The following is a 19,366-nucleotide window of genomic DNA, read 5'->3' as shown; positions in this document are numbered from 1 at the left end:
TGGGACGGGACGCTCTCACAGCTGGCCCACCAGCCTGGAGGCAGCGAAGCCCACTTCTGCAAGTGCACCCAGGTTTCAGCACAGGGAATTTCGATTCAAAGAGACATCTGCAAATGCGAATCCACAGCCCGGAGACATGTCATTTTGTCATGCCTGTCCCTGACCTTGAGCTTCTCCCAGCTCAGCCTCCAAATCTGATTGGCAGGGCCAAAGGCAGGGACAGTCACAGGCTTCCCTTTGTGCGAATGAGTCGCTGACCGTCTCCTCCAAGCGGGTGAAGCAGACTCTTCTCAAAGCCCCTTGCTGCCTGTCTTCAGCTCATTTGTGCATCGCTGAGGGTGTAGATTGCTTTCAGATGGCTCGAGTTTCCTTCCTTTTAATTTTCAACTATAACATGAGATCCCTGTCTGCTTCTTCATATGCCAGAAACCAGTTATAGCTTCATTAAACTCGGTGGAAAGGGGAAAAACATTTCCTTCCTTCCTTCCTTCCTTCCTTCCTTCCTTCCTTCCTTCCTTCCTTCCTTCCTTCCTTCCTTCCTCCCTGTCACATTTTTTCCCCTCTTCTGCCTGCCCATTCTTCCTTCCCTCTTTCTCTAAGCAAATGGCTGGGACTCAGACACAAGATCCTTGGATACAGATTTTGGTATTCACGCCGTCACTTCTGCACTCATTTTTTTTTTTCCCTTTTATTAGCAAACCCGTATTCCCTGAGTGGCCTGCTGTGGATTCAAGCATAAAGTCCTAGCTCCTGTCCTGGAGGTGCTCACCTTCTAGGAAGAGAGGCAGACAGGTAAGCAGGAGTGACTGGAACGTGGAAGGGTGGCACGTGAGGACTCCTGGGCCTCTGGTAAGAGGTGGACAGCAGGGGACACCGCTCCCACCCCAGGACTGGGACAGGCATCCAGGCAAGCCCCAGGCCAGCCGAGGATATCAGTCTACCTGGCAGAGAACTACGTTTAACGCAGGTGTAAAAACGCATAGGAATACCAGTCCCGCCCCTTCATCGTAACCGGAAGACTGGGATCTGCCGAAGGATCTCCAAGTGAGCCTGTGACAGCTGTCACTCCCAAGGCCCCTCGTCTCCACCCACCCACCAAGAGTGCGTGATCTGGCCTTACCTTCCATCCAGCTCCCGAGCCTCACCGGTTGCCGGATGTTCAGTAACAAGTTTCTCCCTCCCGAGTCCACAGCCTCCTTCTGCCTGAAACCTTTCCAGCTTATTCCAGGCCAGATGAGTTACCTCTTCTCTTGCGCCCCTTTTCCAGAACGCTTTCGCTTTACCCCAATCGCAGTCCTCACTAGAACCTTCCATCCTTTACAGTGGGCTTTGAACATGGCTTCTTGCCCTCACTGGGTTGTGCTCTTATCTCAGACCACTGCAGGGATCGAGTCTTACTGAGCACTAGTCCCTAAAAAGAGCAGATGTTCGTGTATTTATTCCTTAAACCATTCACCAACTTTCTATACTCTGTTAAGGACTGTGCTGGGTATTGAGGATGGAGCGATAATTAAGACCTGCCCTCAAGGAGCTCAACAGACATGTATAAGTATTTTAGTTTTGGAAGAAATATATACAGGATTTACAGGATGTGTGTATGTGGATAGATAGATATTCTATCGAGTTGTCTATTTACAGAAAATCTCGAGGCAGCTGGGTGGCTCAGTCAGTTAGACATCCAACTTCAGCTCAGGTCATGATCTCACAGTTTGTGAGTTCAAGCCCCATGTCAGGCTCTGTGCTGACAGCTCAGAGCCTGGAGCCTGCTTTGGATTCTGTGTCTCCTTCTCTCTCTGCCCCTCCCATGCTCATGCTCTGTCTCTCTCTGTCTCTTAATAATAAATAAATGTTTTAGAAAACTAAAAAAAAAACCTATCTATATCTATATCCATATCCATATCCATATCTATATCTATATCCATATCTGTATCTATATATCTATATCTATATCTATATCTATATCTATATCTATATCTATATCTATATCATCTATGTCTATATCTATTAGGGTCATTGGGAGGAAGAGGTCATTTAATTTGGGAACAAGTGTCAGGGTGGGGTGAGGACGAGGTATTTGATTTCATTGCCAGTGGGGGATCAGCTAAATTATATTGACTATAAATTGGTAGAGAGCCCAGCAGAGCCAGTGGAAATTTGCCCACTGAACAAAATCTTCGGGTATGGTGGTACTTTCTAGAAGTTTTCAAAAATGCTTATTACTTATTCCAACAAAATGCTGCCATTTCCTGGGCAACGTAACTAGACTCCCAAAGCCTTGGGATCTGTATTAACATCATTGTTTTGTCATCTCATGGGGTTTGTTTTTTCCAATTTGAAATTTGAAAGCCAAAGAGTAGACCTTTGGTGTTTGCAAATTATCGCCAACCTAATGCCTTAATGTTACAGTTGTACTATTATTATAATTGCAATGAGACCTGATTGAGGCTTCTAGGGTTGGGACCTGGCAGGTCCTCAATTGCTTCTTGAATTCCCAAGGAAAAAGGGTCTGCATTAGAGAATGTCATAGTAGTCCTTTGAATACACATGGAGGATTAAACTAGGCTATCCAAGCACTGCCCAGTAGAGGTACTTGGGGGAAACTTTGTTGAATGTATGAAAATTATTTATAGTTTGCATGCCTTTGCGTTTCACATTTACTGCCTCGAACATACACAAGGGCTTGAGAACAGTTTCTCTGTAGTAGTATAGGCATTCTACCAGATACCAGAATTACTGTTTTTTCACAGACTAACTCTGTAGCACTCCCTGATGGCAGCAGTGGGCCAATTTTGATATAGCGGGGGACATTGGAAAGTGCTGGGGTTCTGTCGTCACTCTCCTTGCCATGTAACTTGCAATCCACACAGCTTCAAGAAACAAGACCCGGGCGGCATGTGGAAGGTGCTGTCAGTGTGAAATGGTGTTGCTGGGAGGAAAGGTGCATCCCCCTTCTAATTAGCTTAGCTCATGATTGGGCATTAGGTTGCCTGGGTACATATTTGGAAATTGTTGCCTATCCTCTCTGTATAACCCTAGGAGGTTGGAGCATGGAGCAGTTCCAGATCCCTGAGCCAGGCCTGGTGGGCAACAGATGATAAGGATGAGGCTCAGAGCAGGAGAATGACCTTCCCCAAGGTCCTGTAGCACATAAGTGGCTAAAATGAGAGTAGGGCACAGAGCCCATGACTCTCTGTTCACTTGGTGGCATTACAGAGGCATTACAGTCAATGGTATCGCCTGTGTACTTCAAGCCTTGAGTTACACAATAGCCGTTTGATCCATCCAAGGTGCCAGGCTGCATTTCTGCCCAGGAATGTCCCTGCTCCCACTTTCTGGTTGCAAAGTTCGTATATAATCAGTCCTCAGTGATTCTTCTGACCTTCTCTCCTTCCCCTCCCCTCCAAGATGCACTTTCTATTTTATGGTTTCATACTGTCCCTCCTTAGGACCATGCTCACTGACCATGCATTTCCCCATCCCCTGCAATGACTAATTCTCCCTCATTCTTATCCAAAAGACAGTGTCTGACCCAAATACCAGATGACCTGAGAGCCTCTCCTCCCATGGGATGTGGAAGAAAAATCTTAGGTTTTGTTGACAGAGAAGCTCCATGAGGTCATGGGAGTTTTGTTTACAATGAATGACTTAATTCATTCCACATGTATGTATGTGTGGCATTCCCATTGTGTGTGAGGCAGTAGTCTAGGAGTTGAGGATACACAAGTCAATGGTAATAGAGATTTGAAAGAAGAATAAAGGCAGTGACTGGGCACGGGGTGGGGTGAGGTGGGGTGGGGTGAGGTGAGGTGAGGAGAAATACTATTTTGGGCCAGTTGGTTAGGTTGAGCTCCACTGAAAAGTAAACCTTGACCAGAGGCCCAAAGGCAAACCATGTAGATATATGGGGGTGGGGGGGAAGCATTCTGGGCAGAAGGACTAGGAAGTGCAAAGGTCCTGTGACAAAAAGATATGTCATACATTCAAAAAAGAAAAGGTAAGGAGGCAGAGGTAGCTGAAACACCTGGTAGTGAAGGAGAAGTCGCAGGGGATGAACCACTTTGGGGTACCATCACATAGGATGCCTTGTTGACCGTGATAAGGATCTAGTACGCTACTATAAGTAAAACAGGGCCCCACTGAAACAATTTAAGTAGAGGAGTGACATACTGCAACTTTTTAAACATCAGCAAAGCTGCCAGAAAGGCAGTTCACTGGGTGGTTGGGAATGGATGAGAGCAGCGCTGGGACATCTGTGTAAAGGGTGAGTATGATACTCTGGGCAGGAGTTGATGGCTGGTGGCTTGGTCTGGGGTGCTGGTGAGGGACGGTGTGAGAAGCAATTGAATTGGCATCATCTTAAAAGTACTGCTGGTGGGATTTGTTAGCTTGGTTATGGGGTATGAGAGAAAGAGAAAAGTCAAGGATAACACCAGCTTTTGGGGACTGAGCTGCTGGAAACATGGGATTGTCATTGGCTGAGATGCGGAAGACTGGAGCAGGGCAGTTTTTGAGGGGAGAAAGCGACACTTTAATTTGGGGTGAGTTAAGTTTCAGCTGTTTATGAGAAGTCACGTAGTCAATTGGATACATGAGTCAGGGGTTCAGACGAGGGGGTCGGGCAACAGTTGTGAATTTGGAAGTCATTGGCATACATTTCTAAGATGATATTTAAAGCCTTCACAGATATCAATAGTTGTGTCGGAAAGAGGAGCTGTTGGTCATGGCCGGGACAACAGAACTGAGACAATAGAAATAACAAGGGTAATAGTGATGATGGCAAGTACCACTTACTTATGCATCTGACTGCTTACCTATGTTGTCTCATTATTTCTAAAAGCCACCCTTGGAGAGGTTGAAGTAATCTCTGTTTTACTCATATTGAAAGTCAGACTCGGGGAGGTTAAGTAAATGTTGTTAAATACATTGATTAAGTCCGTGTGGCTGTTGCTGTGCTGGACATCAGGAAGCAGATCACAGCTCAGTTTAAGAAGTTCAAGGGCGTGGTCCTTCTGTCGTCTTTGAAGAACGCATTTCGGCCGAGAATTTCTGCCAGTTCGCCCCCCGCCTTCAAGTTACGTGTGTCCTGAAGATGGGGCACTTCAGGTGCCGGATGAAATAAAGCCTGAGGGGACACACGGTGCCACCCACACCAACACGACACACAATGTAAAGTAAGGGGGGGACAATTTGAAAAAGCGTTAGAGATGAGACATGAGAAGACAGGGTCACACTTCCCCTCTAAACGCCGGCTACAGTTTAAGCAAAGACAATACCAGCAGGTGCTTGTTGATTTCCTTTCCTGGTTTCGCTGTCAGAGGACAGCGCCCATCCTCCTTGGAGGCAGGTGTTCCTGCCACACTGGCCGTCTGCAGGCACTCTGCCCTGCTGTCATCTCCATTAGGTCTCGTCACAGGCAAATGAGTGCTGTGGACCCCATCTGGGAGAGTAAGGTCTGAGGGGTGACGTGACTTGTCCAAGGTCTGCGGCTAGTACGGGATACTGTTGAGATGTGAACTAGGCTCTCCGGATCCCCAAGCTCATGCCTGTTGCACCGCACTGCTCCAGAAAGGACAGCAGAGAAGAGGCTGGGATCCTGACAGCACCTCGGGTGCCGGATCATCCCAGGATCCCTGGCATGCAGTCCTGGGGATGGCCAGCAGAGGGGACCACGCACCCGGGTTTCTGCAGCTGGCTGCCTGAAGCCATGTTGAATGAGCAAATGTCTGCAGCAGACTATGAGATCTAAATGTCTCCTTGGCAGGAAATCCTCGAGGAGCACTGCGGGGTTGTGCAAACAGCCTTACAATGTCCGCTTGTGTGTGTGCGCTCGGCTTTGCCTGTGTCGCCCACAATGCTCTGTTTTTTTTGGATAATGGGGCTCTGTGGACCCATACGCCTTGTCATGCAAAGGGAGGGACCTGTGTTTGTCATAAATGGGCTCTTGTATGATTAATAGCCATGCGAATGAGCTTGCAGCAGCCGTTCAGCACCCGGCTTCACCTCTTCACGGAGACGGTGGTCTGAGTAGGCTTTCTTCCCTTGCCCCAAAGCAGCAGTGCAGTATTTATTGCTGAAAGGGAAATGACTTGTTTGCACTGTGGCTGCAGTCTTTGCCACGCGAGACAGGAGGTGCAGAAGCTAGTATTTGTTGTCAGGGGCTGATTGCATGCCAGATACTACACTAGCTATGTAATCTGCATATCTTATTTACTCAATAGCAACATTGTAAAGAAGTATTATGATTTGCATTTTACAGATGAGGAAAACTCAGATTCAGAAGAGTAGAACGACTTGCCCAAGGTGTCCAGAGCTCATGCTATTCCCATTAATTGACTCCCTTTCTTCTTCAGTGTGGTCTGTTGGTCCACACACTTGAAGATGCCTTTCCTCATCCCGTTGGGCTGCTCATACACTGGAATTGGTGATTTTAAAACAGATGAGGAGTTGCCATTCCTGGGCTTTGGTGTGTTTCTAGTACCTCCTGGAATTATATGCAAAAAAAAAAAAAAAAAAATGTGAGTCGGTGGATGTGTGCATTTTTCTGAAAAGGCTGATTTTCATCAGATTCTCAAAGTCATCTGTGACCATAAAACAACAGAGTCAAGCACCCCAAAATACTTCTATTTTGGGAAATGCTTATTTTCTCTGACCTCTTCCTGTTACCAATGACTATTTTCTCTGTTCAGTTTATTCACAACTGATATCTTACTGTTGCTATGCGGTGACTACTCATCTAACGCTTCCGATCCATTTTGGCAGACATAAACGAAGAGGGCCGTGTGCTGGACCCATGTTTGGTGCTCAGTGGGGAGGAGTCGGGGGGGATAAAGTGAAATGGGTGACATTCTGAAAACGAAGAAGACAGCCCTTGAAGAGAATTCACAGCAAAGGTGGTTCATTCAGCTTGGAAATCCAGATAGGAGGTTTCTGGGAGAAAATGCTATTTGATTTGGGTACTGAAAGACAGACAGAACATCTGGAGGCAGAGGAGAGGGGAAGGGCATTCCAGGCAAAGGGAATAACATAAGCAAAACAACAACAACAACCCAGAAGGAAGAAGGAGGCCAGAGCTGTTGGTACTGTCCAGATTCTGGTGTGACCAAAGTACAGAGTGTTCAAAGTTGCTGAAACTTGAAAGAGAGCTTTGGGTCAGATTTTATGGCCCTGAATACCATGTAAAAAAATTGTCCTCCTCTCAATTTGACAGCCAGCTTGGAAACGTTTATGCTAAACCGCGCCTTCCTTCTACCCAGCTAACCCCTGGGAAGAGCCAGGTCTCCAAGTGCTCAGCAAACCCACCCCACCGCCCCTTCCCTGTCCAGCCTGTGTTGATGGTCCTCATCACGTGCTTGGGGTTCAAGCCAGAGATTTTATTTGAGGACATTAGTTTGATCTGCCATGAAGAATACGTTGAAATCCAGTCGGTTGCTCACTTCAGAAACTGGAAACAAAAGCAGAACCACTCCCGCCTCCGACATTTCAAGGGAGCTTTGCAGCCCCTGCGATGTCCTCAATGCTTGAGATGAAATGGAGCGTGCCAACCTCCCTGGGCTTCAAATTCTTCAGGTTTTTAGTATGTGAAATGTTTTTTGTTGGTCTTTTTGGTACTTACATAATTTTTGACATCCCACATTCCGCCCCCCCCCCCCAGATAAATTTGACCTGGGACGTAAAACCCCTAATGTTTTGACCTGTCAATTTCAAACGTCACCTTTGGTACACAGGTGGACCCCAGTTTAGGAAAACTCAGCATCTGAAAATCTAGACCTACGAATCAAGTCAACCCACGGCCCTGGGGTGGGTGGGATTCTTCAGGGGCCTTCACTTCCCAGAAGAATTCCTTTCAATAACACCTCCCTGTGCCTCAACACACTAGGTCATATTTCACCTACCACGCGACAGTGAACTATGGAGGCAAAGAAACTTCAAGCACAAATGTGGGATACAGCTGCCCATGGAATGAAAACCAGGCAGAGACAAGGAAAAGCTTTTTTTTTTTTTTTTTAGTGTTATATTGTAAGATAACAGAAATGGAAGAGATTTAACTCAGCAGCATTGATTCTGCACATGGCATTTCCTATAACATGCTGAGAGACCGGTACATGATCTCAGGTGCTTGGAGTATCTGGGGTTGCATTCGAGGGGGTGAGAGAGGTGGAGATAGTGACTATCGGCCATACCGAAGCAAAGAGAAGGCATGGAGAGGGGTGGATCTTGGGGAGATGGGAGAGTTAAGTGGATAGAGTTTGGTGAGAGAATGGATCTGTGGAGTATAGTAGATGGGGATGTCTCAGATGACACTCAGGTTTCTGGCTCATATAATTAGTTGAATGATGATGCCTTTTATTGAACAAAGGAAGGGGGAGGATATTTGGGAAAGATATTAACCCTTCCCTCCAAATCGCTATGCTTTCAGGAAATCCATTTAGATTTACGGGCGTGGAGTTGAGGAGGGAGGTCCAGTTTGGGACCGGAGGTTGAGAAGTCTTCAGCATATGGGCAAAAGTTGGGAGTCGGGAGGGTCCCACCTGAGAGGAGGGAGAAAGGTATGAAGAAAGACAACTGGAGGCCAACACTTAAAGGTTACATGGAGGAACTGGAAACTTGAGAAGGAATATTCAGGGAGAAGAGAGAGGAACAGAGATCCTCCAGGATCTTCTCTGCAGCTCCTCCCTCTGACGAAGGGGCTGCCGGGCGCCTGTTGACCCACTTACTTAAGAAGGAATTCTGGGAAAATGGAGATTTGTAATCCAAGAGAACTGCCAGTGTTTAATCTAAAACACTGATGGTCAGAACAGCCCAAATTTGGGGTAACTTCTTGGTGTTTTGGTGTTTCCTTTTGGTTTCTAGGCTGAACTGAGGCCAACCCAGAGAAGGGGAATAAATAACTTGCCCAGGGAAAGGCATTTCCAAGACTAGAGCTCAGTCCCTAAGCTGCTGGCTCTGCAGGGAGTCACTTTCCCTTTGAAATTAGGCAGAACTGGCCTGGGTGGGCTGAGACTGTCAGCCCTCCTTCGAGCTAAGGGACAGGCTGACCAACCAGTTTGCTCATAACTGTGTTCTTGATTTCACAAGTGAAAGGGAACAAATTCACTAATGATTTCCCAGTGGTGGGCCGGTCCAGCGCAAAACCCCAGTTTGATTGTTTCCATATTCGCTACCATTTGAAACTGGGGGGCATGCTGACTGGCATCCCTAAAAAAGAATTGGATTTTGCCCTCATTTCTTGGAGACTTTTTGCTGCTATAATATTGATGTTTACGGGGAAATTAGCTATGATGAGGTAATAGTCTATTTTAGAAAACTGAACTCAGATATCGAAAGGGCTATTTTAAACCTGCACTTAATCGTTTGGTTCCATAATGGTCTCTTGGCTTTTTTTTTTTTTTTTTTGAGAATTCCCACGGATTGCCTTACAACTGGACTCTAGCAGTTTGAATTCCCTGGGGAACGCCAAGCCCTTTTGAGGGACACCATGGTATTAATGATCGATGAGAATATTCAAGGCATTTTCCCATTTGAGTGCCATTACTTGTAGTGTTAAAACGTTTTGAAAACACATTTTAGCCATTAACTCATTTTTATTGTCAGATGAAAGTGCTTTAATAGACTCACTCTACTTCAGTTTTCCTCCTTCGGCTCGGAATGAAATCATCTGTTGGATTCTTGGCAACCCATTCGGCAACACAACAGAGAACCTTATGACTTCATTACAGAAGCGGCAGATGGGGCAGCGCCTTGCAGCCCAGCCCAGCGAGCTAAAATCGCTAACCTGGCTTAGCACATTTCAGCTCCCGGAATTTATAAGCTGAGCCAACATCATTCCATCGGGGCATTTTTCCCTCCAGCAAAACAGGTGCTTATTTCGTTTAGGCAGCGTACCTTGATTTTAGTTGAGAAGTTATTTTTTTAAGCCCCCTCTTTTGTATGTGATACATTACAGGCTGATGGTTAACCGGTTTTGCTTATAATTCAAAGCCGTCAAGTTGTGGAAAAGCAGTACGTGCGGGAGAGGGCTCTGTGGCTACCAGAGAAAGGGTGTGTGAGCTGTATGAATAGCAGACTCTCAGAGCTGCACTCTCCTCCTGGGACATCTCCCTGGATGCCGCTGGTGGTTCGCGGAAGGCAAGCCAAGGGGGTTGTTTGCTTTGCAGGGCGGTGTGGGGAGTCCGCAGGCCTCTGGTGTCACTGGCAGCGGCTGCCTTCCTGATTGTTGTCATGATTTCTGCAGCTCTGAACCTTGTTGATCAGGCTGGAAGGTAGATTGTCTTAATAGCCCTCCTAAAGACGGACAGTCCCCGGAAACATTCCCAAAGCCAGAACTGGCCTGCTTTTCGCAGTTCTGCTTAGAGAAATCTCAGGGCACTACTGCAGTTAGGAAGTTAGACTTCTGGGAAAACTGGGAAGACTTATGGTAAGGCTGGTAGCAGGATCCAGCCGGAGGCACTGGCCTGAGTCCAGAGAGCAGGTTCCCCTTGGAGCTCTGCTTCCTCGCCTGAGCAAGTAACTGACCAGGTTAGCAGCTCCTAGATTTTTGAATTTCGTCAACCAGTAAAATTTCGAAATAAACCTTGGGGACTTAAGGTGCGGCGATCACCTTGCTTTTGTAAAATAAATGAAAACGCTGCTGCGTGATAATATTTGAATAGCTTTAGCTTTCTGCGTGGCCCAAGACGTACACTTTAGTTTTTCTTATTTTGCCCTTGGCTCGTCGATGCCTTGGAACCACTGGACAGAGCAGTTTTAAGGATTTCTTATTTTTTCAGGGCCACCCGTGGGCCAGGCCCTGTGCTAAGTGCTGGGGACACAGTAAGGTGTAAACACGGCCCTGCCCCAGAAGACAATACACTGCATCAAGAGAGATAAGGGAACAGGCGTGAGTCACAGTCCAGGCTGGAGGACACGGTGATATGGTCATCACAGCATGTTAGGTGAGCAGAGAGAGGCAGAGCTCACTCAAGTAGGTGGGTTTTCCTTTCCCTGAGGTCAGGCCAAAGAGTAGGGAGAAGTCAGGGGACTCCTGAAGGCTCTGGTTTCCAAACTCGTACTTGAAAGGGAATTCCAGGGAGGCCCTTGCCGAGGACCGGTGCTTAGCAGTCAGACGGAATTGGATGCCAGACCCCGCTCTGCTCCTTGTGGTCTTGAGCAAGTCTCTAAGTCTTTAAGATTCTTCCTTTATCTCTAAAAATTGAGATAATAACAATTCCTCCCTCACGTGTGGCTGTAAAATTTAAGATATGGTGATACATGAGAAGCTGTCATCACTATGGCCTGCAAAGCATTAAGAAATGCTGGTTGCCATTGTAATTGTAAACAGAAGGAGGAACATGTGCAAGGGCCCTGAGGCACTAAAGAGCGGGGCTCCTTTAGAGAAGGGCAGGGTGTGAGTGGAGTCAAGGGTCCCGGGATGGGGAGGAAGATAGGGGCCAGAGGCCAGGTGTCTCTGTGCCTGGGGCATGTTATCTGGGTGCGCTATTCCCTGTAGGCACTGCGGGGCAGTGGAAGCATATTAAGCAAGGAAGTAACATAATCAGATTTGTGTTTAGGAAGAGGGCTCTGCCAGTCGTATGGAGATGAATGGAAGGGTAACAAGACTGGCGTCAGGAAGATCGGTTTGGGAGCTGTTTCTGGATGCAGGTAGGCTCTGCTGAGGGTCTGAAGTAAGATAACCAAGGTAGAGACAGAAAGAAGTGTACAGTTTTATGAAGCGTCTGGTGGTGTCCTTGTTAGGTAGCTGATTAGCATGTTCTGGTGAGACCTGGTGAGCCTGGAACAGAAACCCTCCAGTGGCAACAATACACTGAGCTGTACTTTTTATGTCTTAAAGAATGGATTTAGGGGTGACTGGGTGGCTCAGTCAGTTAGGCTTCCGACTTCAGCTCAGGTCATGATCCTGCAGTTTGTGAGTTCGAGCCCCGCATCAGGCTCTGGGCTGACAGCTTGGATCCTGGAGCCTGCTTCGGATTCTGTGTCTCCCTCTCTCTCTCTCTCTCTCTGCCCCTCAGTGGCTCACGCTCTCTGTCTCCATCTCTCTCTCTCTCTCAAAAACAAACATTAAAAAAATTAAAAAAAAAAAAAAAAGAAAGAAGAATGGATTTGATGTCCCATTTACTCTTTGTTTGGGTAGACAGAGCGTGAGACTGAGAGGCAGGACATCTCCATTCTGGACCCTTCTTTGGCCCAAATGTATTGTGTGTCCTTGAGCAAGTGCTTTTTTGTTAAATAAGAGCTTTAAAAAGATGATCCCGGTTCTAATGTAGAATGTATTGTGAAGACATTTGGGATTATGGATCAGGAAGCCCAGAATCCAACTGGAAGACATTGGGAAAGACACTTTCTATACCTGACCCGTGAGTTCTGATCTGTAAAACGGGTCCAATAATACCTTTTCTACATTTAACACATGCTCATGGTGAGGAAGAATGTGGCCAGACGCATCTTTGACAAAGATGTGATGTTATATAAATATGTCATTGTTGTGTTCATGACTGGTCTGTGGATTACATGCTATGTTGCAGAAAAATATTAAGATCGACTAGAACTTCTTATTCCCCCAAATACTGATTTATAAAGAATCAAAGTCTTTGATTTATTAATATCTTTGTACCAGGGATGCTAAGTATTGTAGATTCTTGAAGGTATTGGCTCACTTAAAAAGCTAACAGAACCTATCCCTTCTGATAGAGGTATTGGGTATTTATCATCTTAGACCCTAAGGAAAAACGTTAGAAAATAAAACTCTGTAGGACTACTGTTTGATCTATTTTTTTTTCTCATCTTCTATTCTTTATTGATCAAGGTGGTCTTGGCTTAGGAATTCTCTTTTCAGATAGTCCTAGCTACTCAAGAAATCTTCCAAGTGCCTATTCATGAAGATTGGTATTGAAGTTCTGCTGTATGCAGGGAACAGTCAGCATTCACACTAATGCTTGCACCCTGTGCTCGAGTCCTTTGTTATGTCTTATAATAAACAAATTAATTTCCTCACAAACTACGACCACGTTTTTTAAAAGCAAGCTCAGATTGGTTTTATTTGGTTTTACACTCCGGGAATACAGCTAATACTATTATTCAATATTTTTTCTTCCAAATGAAAACAGAGTTCCAAATTAAAAAAAAAAAAAATACACGTGTGTGTGTGTGTGTGTGTGTGTGTGTGTGTGTTAGCAGAGAACTGTTTTTCCAGACGGTCATTGTTTTCCACTGAGCAGGCTTAGAGCTAAGTCCCGTGGAAGTGGTTTTGTGCTCAGAGCCAAGAAAGTAGTCGTAGAAAACACCATGTGCACATCCCAAATTGTCACCCTTGGGAGATGAGAGCCTCCCTTGGCAGGAACGTGAGGGCCATCTCTACAGGCACTGTTAACACACCTAGAGTGACTGGAGAAACACCCTCCTCCTTCGAGACTATTTGGGGAAAAAGTATGAAAGCACCCACTTCAAAATTATACACCAGTAACAGAACCTTGAGGAATCAGACTTCTGTACTGGGAAGACTTGCTGAGTCACCCTCCAGCTTGTGACTTTTGTTCTCCTCTCCTCTCTAAACCCCCTTCCCCTCACCCTGCCCCACACACCCCCAGCTGGAGAGCTTCTCTGGGCCAGTCCAGATCCGAAGGATTGCCCTTGGGGCAGCTCACTTCTTTTGTGCCAGCTTCTCAGGGAGACTCCACCCCCTGCGGTGTTCAGTTCCCTCCCTGTCTACACCAGTGAGTGGTGCTAGTGTGGAACAGGCCACTTTGGAATGGAAGGGAACAGGAGCAGTAGACCCTCTTCCAAAAAGAGAAAGTGCATGTGTACAATAACAGCCCATCCTGCGTGCACTTTCCACAGATCGTGGCCTCCCAGGGTCCCCAGACGGAGACCTCCTGGGGGTCTGAAGTTCCAGGTCTTCTGCTATGGGGAAAAGAGCATAGACTTCAGGGTCCCAGACTCTCTCTCTGATTCTCCTGTAGTCCTCAGGAAGATGCTTTAACCGCCCGAGCCTCTTTTTCTTCCAATAAACGTACAGATAATGACAGCCAACCGAAGGGTTGCTGGGAGGTTTGAGTGAACTAAAGTGTGCGAAAGCTCAAACATAGTGCCAGGCACACAGTGGGCACTCAACGAAACGTGGATTTCTTGGGGCGTCTAGGTGGCTCAGTCTGTTAAGCGTCCGACTTCAGCTCCGGTCATGATCTTGCAGTCTGTGAGTTGGAGCCCCAAGTCAGGCTCTGTGCTGACAGCTCAGAGCCTGGAGCCTCTTCAGATTCTGTGACTTCCTCTTCCTCTGCTCCCTCCCTTCCTCGCACTCTGTCACGCGTGCTGTCTCTCTCTCTCTTTCAAAAATAAATATTAAAAAAAATTTTTTTTAAACTGTGGATGCTCTTGTCCCTCTTAGGTATAATAATGTAATAAAAAGCTATAGTGTCTCTGATTGGTTCTTAAGATGTACCAAGTACATACTGTTACTTTCACATTCAGTTAACATTGCTGAGCACCTACCACTTATCAGAAATTTGTTATATGCTTCCTGGGTAGATCACATTCTTAAGTCGGTTACGGTCTCCCTGCCCGATAGAATGGGCATCCCCTGAGTACTGAGGCCATGCCTTCCATTATTGCATACCTCACCCCCACGTGTCCTGTGTATTGAGGGCATTTAACAAGTCATTGACCGTTTCCCTCAGGTCATTATTAAAGGTGGCTTTTTTTATTTTAAAAAACAAAGGGGGAGAAAGAAACTTCCCCCCGAACTGCTGTCAGAGTCCCTTGTCTTGGAATAGGAGTTCGCCTTTTCCTTCTTTTTCGATAGGTCACTATCATAGAATCAGTGTTGAGGAAGGCTAACACTGGAGGGAACCAAGCCTCCTGGGACTGAGTGAGCAGTAATCCTAACGTCCTCTCCTTTAAACTGCTGGCAAATCTGCGTGTCACCCCTTTGTCCTTTGGCATTCCATTTCTTGTCCGTGGAGGTGTTTCGTAAGCCACTTTGGTGTGTCGTTAGATGTTCATGTTTTCCTTAAACTTCCTGCTATGTTTATGAAATGGGACACAGTCATAGACATAACCATTTGGCTAAAAATTTGCAATTTTCAAGGATTTTTCTAGCATTTACTAACAGAGTGTCCTACTTATTCCTATTTTCAAAAGCGTTTATGTATGCTTCGAATTTTTGTGATGGAAATAGGTAATGATCTATAGAGTTATTGGAAGACCCCAGCCTCAAATTATTACAGACTTACATAAATATTGGTTTTCTGAGAATTTTGGGGTTTTTAATAAGTATTTATATATTTTAATCAGTTTCTATATTTAATCTGAATACTCCTAAATTTTCTACTTCTAGAAAATATATCTTCCTCCTATGTATATTTTGAAGATGAAATAAGAAGAATCTATCTAAAATACAATGTTCGGCATGTAGAAAGGTATCTTAAAGTGCTAGCTTTTAATGCCTTTCCATCTTGGTCTGGTGATAGTGAAAGCTTTTTGCATGAAGAAACATGGATTGGGGCACCTGGGTGGCTCAGTCGGTTAAGTCTCTGACTCTGGATTTCAGCTCAGGTCATGATCTCACAGTTTGTGAGTTTGAGCCTCACAGAGACAGCAGCCTGGAGCCTGCTTGGGATTCTCTCTCTCCCCGTCTCTCTGTCCCTCTCTCACTCAGGCTCTCTTTCTCTCTCAAAAGAAATAAATAAACTTAAGAAAGAAAGAAAGAAACAATTAACCTTCCAAGACCAAACATGAAGGATGAAGAAAAATGCACCTTATTTGAGTCAGAGGACATTGCATTTCTTTGATTCTCTGCATATCTTAAGCCATAACATGAGTTGTAATGCTGAATAATGGTAACTAATATTTGCATGGCATTTTACAGTTATATGCAATGTTTTCACACCCATTTTATTTAGTCCTTGCAAGAACGTTGCACAGAAGATATTATTATAGGACTGTCGTGCAGATGAGGACCCCAGGTCTCACAGCCAAAATGACTTGCTCCGGAAAAATGGGAGAATTGGATGGTTCTTTATGTTTGTGTTGCTTTTTCAACTTTTTCTGTGTCATCTCCTTCATCTACTCCTTACACTATATATCTTTTGAGAGCATCCGTTGGCCATGTTGTTCTTTTGACTTACTCTGCTTCAGATTCTCAATACTATGTCTTACTCTTTGTCAGTAAATCTCAGCTTGCAATGCCATGGGAAAATAGGTCCAGCCAATAGCTAAGGCCAACATGCCAAGGACCCAGTGAAGCAGATACCCACACATCTTTGCTTTGGTAAGGAAGGGACAGTCCTAGAAAATCCAGCCGTGGAAGAAGACTCATGTCTCTAAGAGCGAAAGGCCATCCAGAGTGGAAACTGATGGAAAGAGAACCACCTTCCGATGGTATTCTCCAAAAGCAGGAGACATCCCAAGTAAAAGAGTCAGAGAGCGTATTTGCAGGACCCACCCCTTCATAAGTACTTATCCAACTGGTATGTCCTTTTCCTTTCTCTTCATCTGATAGCCAAGACCTTGGACTCTTCCCTTGCTGCCCCCCTGCCAGACTCTCCTTGCAGAAATGAATTCAGATCTCACAACACTCAGGTGCACATTGTGGCTATAGCAAGTCCCAGGAGGACTTTACTTTAAGATGATCTTTGAAGATGTTAAAGAAATTGTGTGTGTGTGTGTGTGTGTGTGTGTTTAAAGTAAGTCTAAACCTCACAATACAGACATTCTATTTTCAGTAATAAAAGTGCTCTAGACCTTGTTGCTTCATCTCTTTTATGCCTGGAATCCCTCGTACCATCCTCCTTTGTGACTTCAGTTTCTATTATTTTAGTACTTTAGCATCTGTGTTTTTTGATATACTTCTCTCCTTCAAACTGGGTTCTCCTCCCCCTCTTATATTACTGGGGAGACCTTTCCTATCCCTTGAACTTACATAAACAGCATAGAAACCGCCAAGAATCATCATCAGAATCATCATCCTTGTTTTAAGGGACTCGGGTTATGGCTCTCCTACAAGACCCAGAGCACCTGCTGGGTTTCTCTCTTCTCTCTGGCATATGTCCCCACGCTGTAGGGGAGAATGACAAGTAGCTGGCATCCCTTGGACAGACCCAGCAGCAGGACACATTAGAACTGTAGCCATGGAGTTAACCAAATACAACGTGGAAACCAGAGTTCGCGCTTTCTCATCAGCCCCGTACTGCCCACCAAGCTTCCCTGCCTGCCACCCGTTTGGCCGCAAAACCTCTTCTGTACCCACGGGAGCCCTGAGACTTGGCTTCTCTCCAGACATGACTTCCTCTGTCTACTCTTAGCCATAGGAAACTTATCTTTGTCTCAACTGTCTCTTAGCTATGATCAATTTTTCCTTTTTTCTTTTTAATAAAAAAAAAAAAATAGTAGAACAAGAAGCTCTACTTCTTTAGCATAACCCATTTGCTTTTATTTTCCGGACACCAAATCTTGAAAGAGAACATTTTTCTCCTTTGCTTTGGCCCGCCCGCAGAAGCTCAGGTCCAAATTGAACACTTGTCTCCAGTAAACATGAAGACTTTATGGCCCAGATGACCTATAATTCACATACTACTTGCTCTTTATCTTCCTGTTCCACTTTTCTTTCTTTCTTCTCCCCACTTGTGCTATGTAAGTATTTGCATTTTCTAATAGTGCGTAATATCTTATGTTCTTTTATGGAACAAGATGAAATATTAAAAATAATCATCGTATTAATGAATTAAACCATCTCATTAGTAACGCGCTGCATAGCAATGGATTTTGTATGCATGGAGGAGCTCTTTGCAAAGAGCAGTCACTGCCATGAAGGTCATGGCTGGGGCTGTGGTGCAAGCCCCATGGGTGAGGATCCCTTCCAAGTGGATCCTGGGGTCTCTTCTCAGTGACTGTCTGTGTGATGTTAACTCACTTTGTAGACCTTAAGCCAGCACACACTTCTGTGGGTTGTTGTTGACCTTGAAGAGGAATAGAAATCCTCAAATCGTTCTGTACTTATTCAAAGAGTGTGTATTGAAATGCAGCTTCCATAGGACTGCACTTGACCCCTAATACTACATAATGTTCCACAGTCATTGTTGTAGACATTTCCTGTTTGGGGTATGAAACATCTAGAATATTGGGAGTTCCTTAATTGACCCCAGTTGATGTTAGAATCATGTTCCAAAATGTTTGACTACATGAGCCAACCAGCTTAAATAACATCTTTTATTCTTTTGAACATCTAGAATTCTGTAGCCAAGTGATATTTGATTGTATCTCCACGTGTATTCCTTTCAGGCTGTTGCTAATTTCCAAGGATTGACATATTTCCCACCCAGGTAGTCTGACAGTAGAATCATACACAAGACAGAGTTTTAGGAGGCAGCTAAATCCATTCAGGTCTCTTGCGACACATTAATAGCACAAAACCAGGAAAATCAAGAATATTTAACTTCCATTAGGGCATTTTATGTGGAAGCTGGGATTGCTATTAAACTGTAGAATCATCTTACTACCAGAAGTGTCTCCAGGTCTGAAGTGGAACTGTTCATTAAGCTGGAAACAGATTCTTTCCAAGAGATCCCAGGAGGGTTTGTGAATGTTGCTCAGCAGTAGGGATGGACCATACCAGTTCTGAGCTTCTGAATTTGGCAGGATCTACCTCATACAGGGCTTTTGCTCAAAGGTATCTTAAAAAGAAATGTGCATGGGAGGAAGAGAAAAATGACAGGAAGAATAAGGAAGATTCTTTTTGGAAGAGCAAAGCATGGTGTTTGCTTCCCAGTGTGTGCATACACGTGTGTGTATGTGTGTGCACCCACGTGTATGTGCATGCCCAGATATTCAGATACCACGAGATGGGAAAAGTCTAAGAAGTATCTTGTCCAACCTTCTACCCAACACATAATTCATTTTTGCAATATTTTTGCAGGCTGGTAGAACACATTTCTACTTAAACACCACCAGTTACAGGAACTTCACTATTTCACAAGGCACAGCCCTCAATACTCAGACAACTCTAATGTTTTGTTTTTCATGACTCTGAATGAAGATCTTCTTCAGTTATTTCTTCAGTGACCCAGCTCTCTTCCCTAGAGCTGCATGCAACCTATTAATCCACCTTCCATAGGATAATCCTAAATAAGTATTTGAAGGCTGTTATAATCATCATAATGATTATGGTGGTATCATCATCATCATTATTAACACTGGTAGTACATAACATTTCTTGAGCACTTCCTGTACGTTATGTGCTAAGCATTTTATATTTCTATCTCATTAATCCTCAAGACTCAATGAAATAGATAACATTTCACTTATTTTATTTTATTTTGAGAGAGAGACAGAGAGAGAGAGAGAGAGAGAGAATGAGTGGGGGAGGGACAGAGAGAGAGGG

General features: G+C 45.0%; 1 protein-coding gene across 6 annotated transcripts in view; it reads left to right on the top strand.

Moving 5' to 3' along the window:
- Positions 1-19,366, top strand: part of CYRIA (CYFIP related Rac1 interactor A) — a 106,527-nt gene that overhangs the window by 53,995 nt on the left and 33,166 nt on the right. For 5 of the 6 annotated variants that reach the window (XM_058682578.1, XM_058682577.1, XM_058682579.1 and 2 more), the window contains one exon: positions 696-792. The exons of the other annotated variant lie outside the window; for it this stretch is intronic. The gene's annotated coding sequence lies outside the window, so the exon portion shown is untranslated. The remainder of the gene's footprint in view (positions 1-695; positions 793-19,366) is intronic. 6 annotated transcript variants of the gene reach the window in all.

This window comes from Neofelis nebulosa, chromosome 9 (assembly GCF_028018385.1).
Source record: "Neofelis nebulosa isolate mNeoNeb1 chromosome 9, mNeoNeb1.pri, whole genome shotgun sequence".
Taxonomy (NCBI): Eukaryota; Metazoa; Chordata; class Mammalia; order Carnivora; family Felidae; genus Neofelis; species Neofelis nebulosa.
Note: the sequence above shows the minus strand (reverse complement) of the source record. Positions and strands in the feature narration are given on the sequence as shown.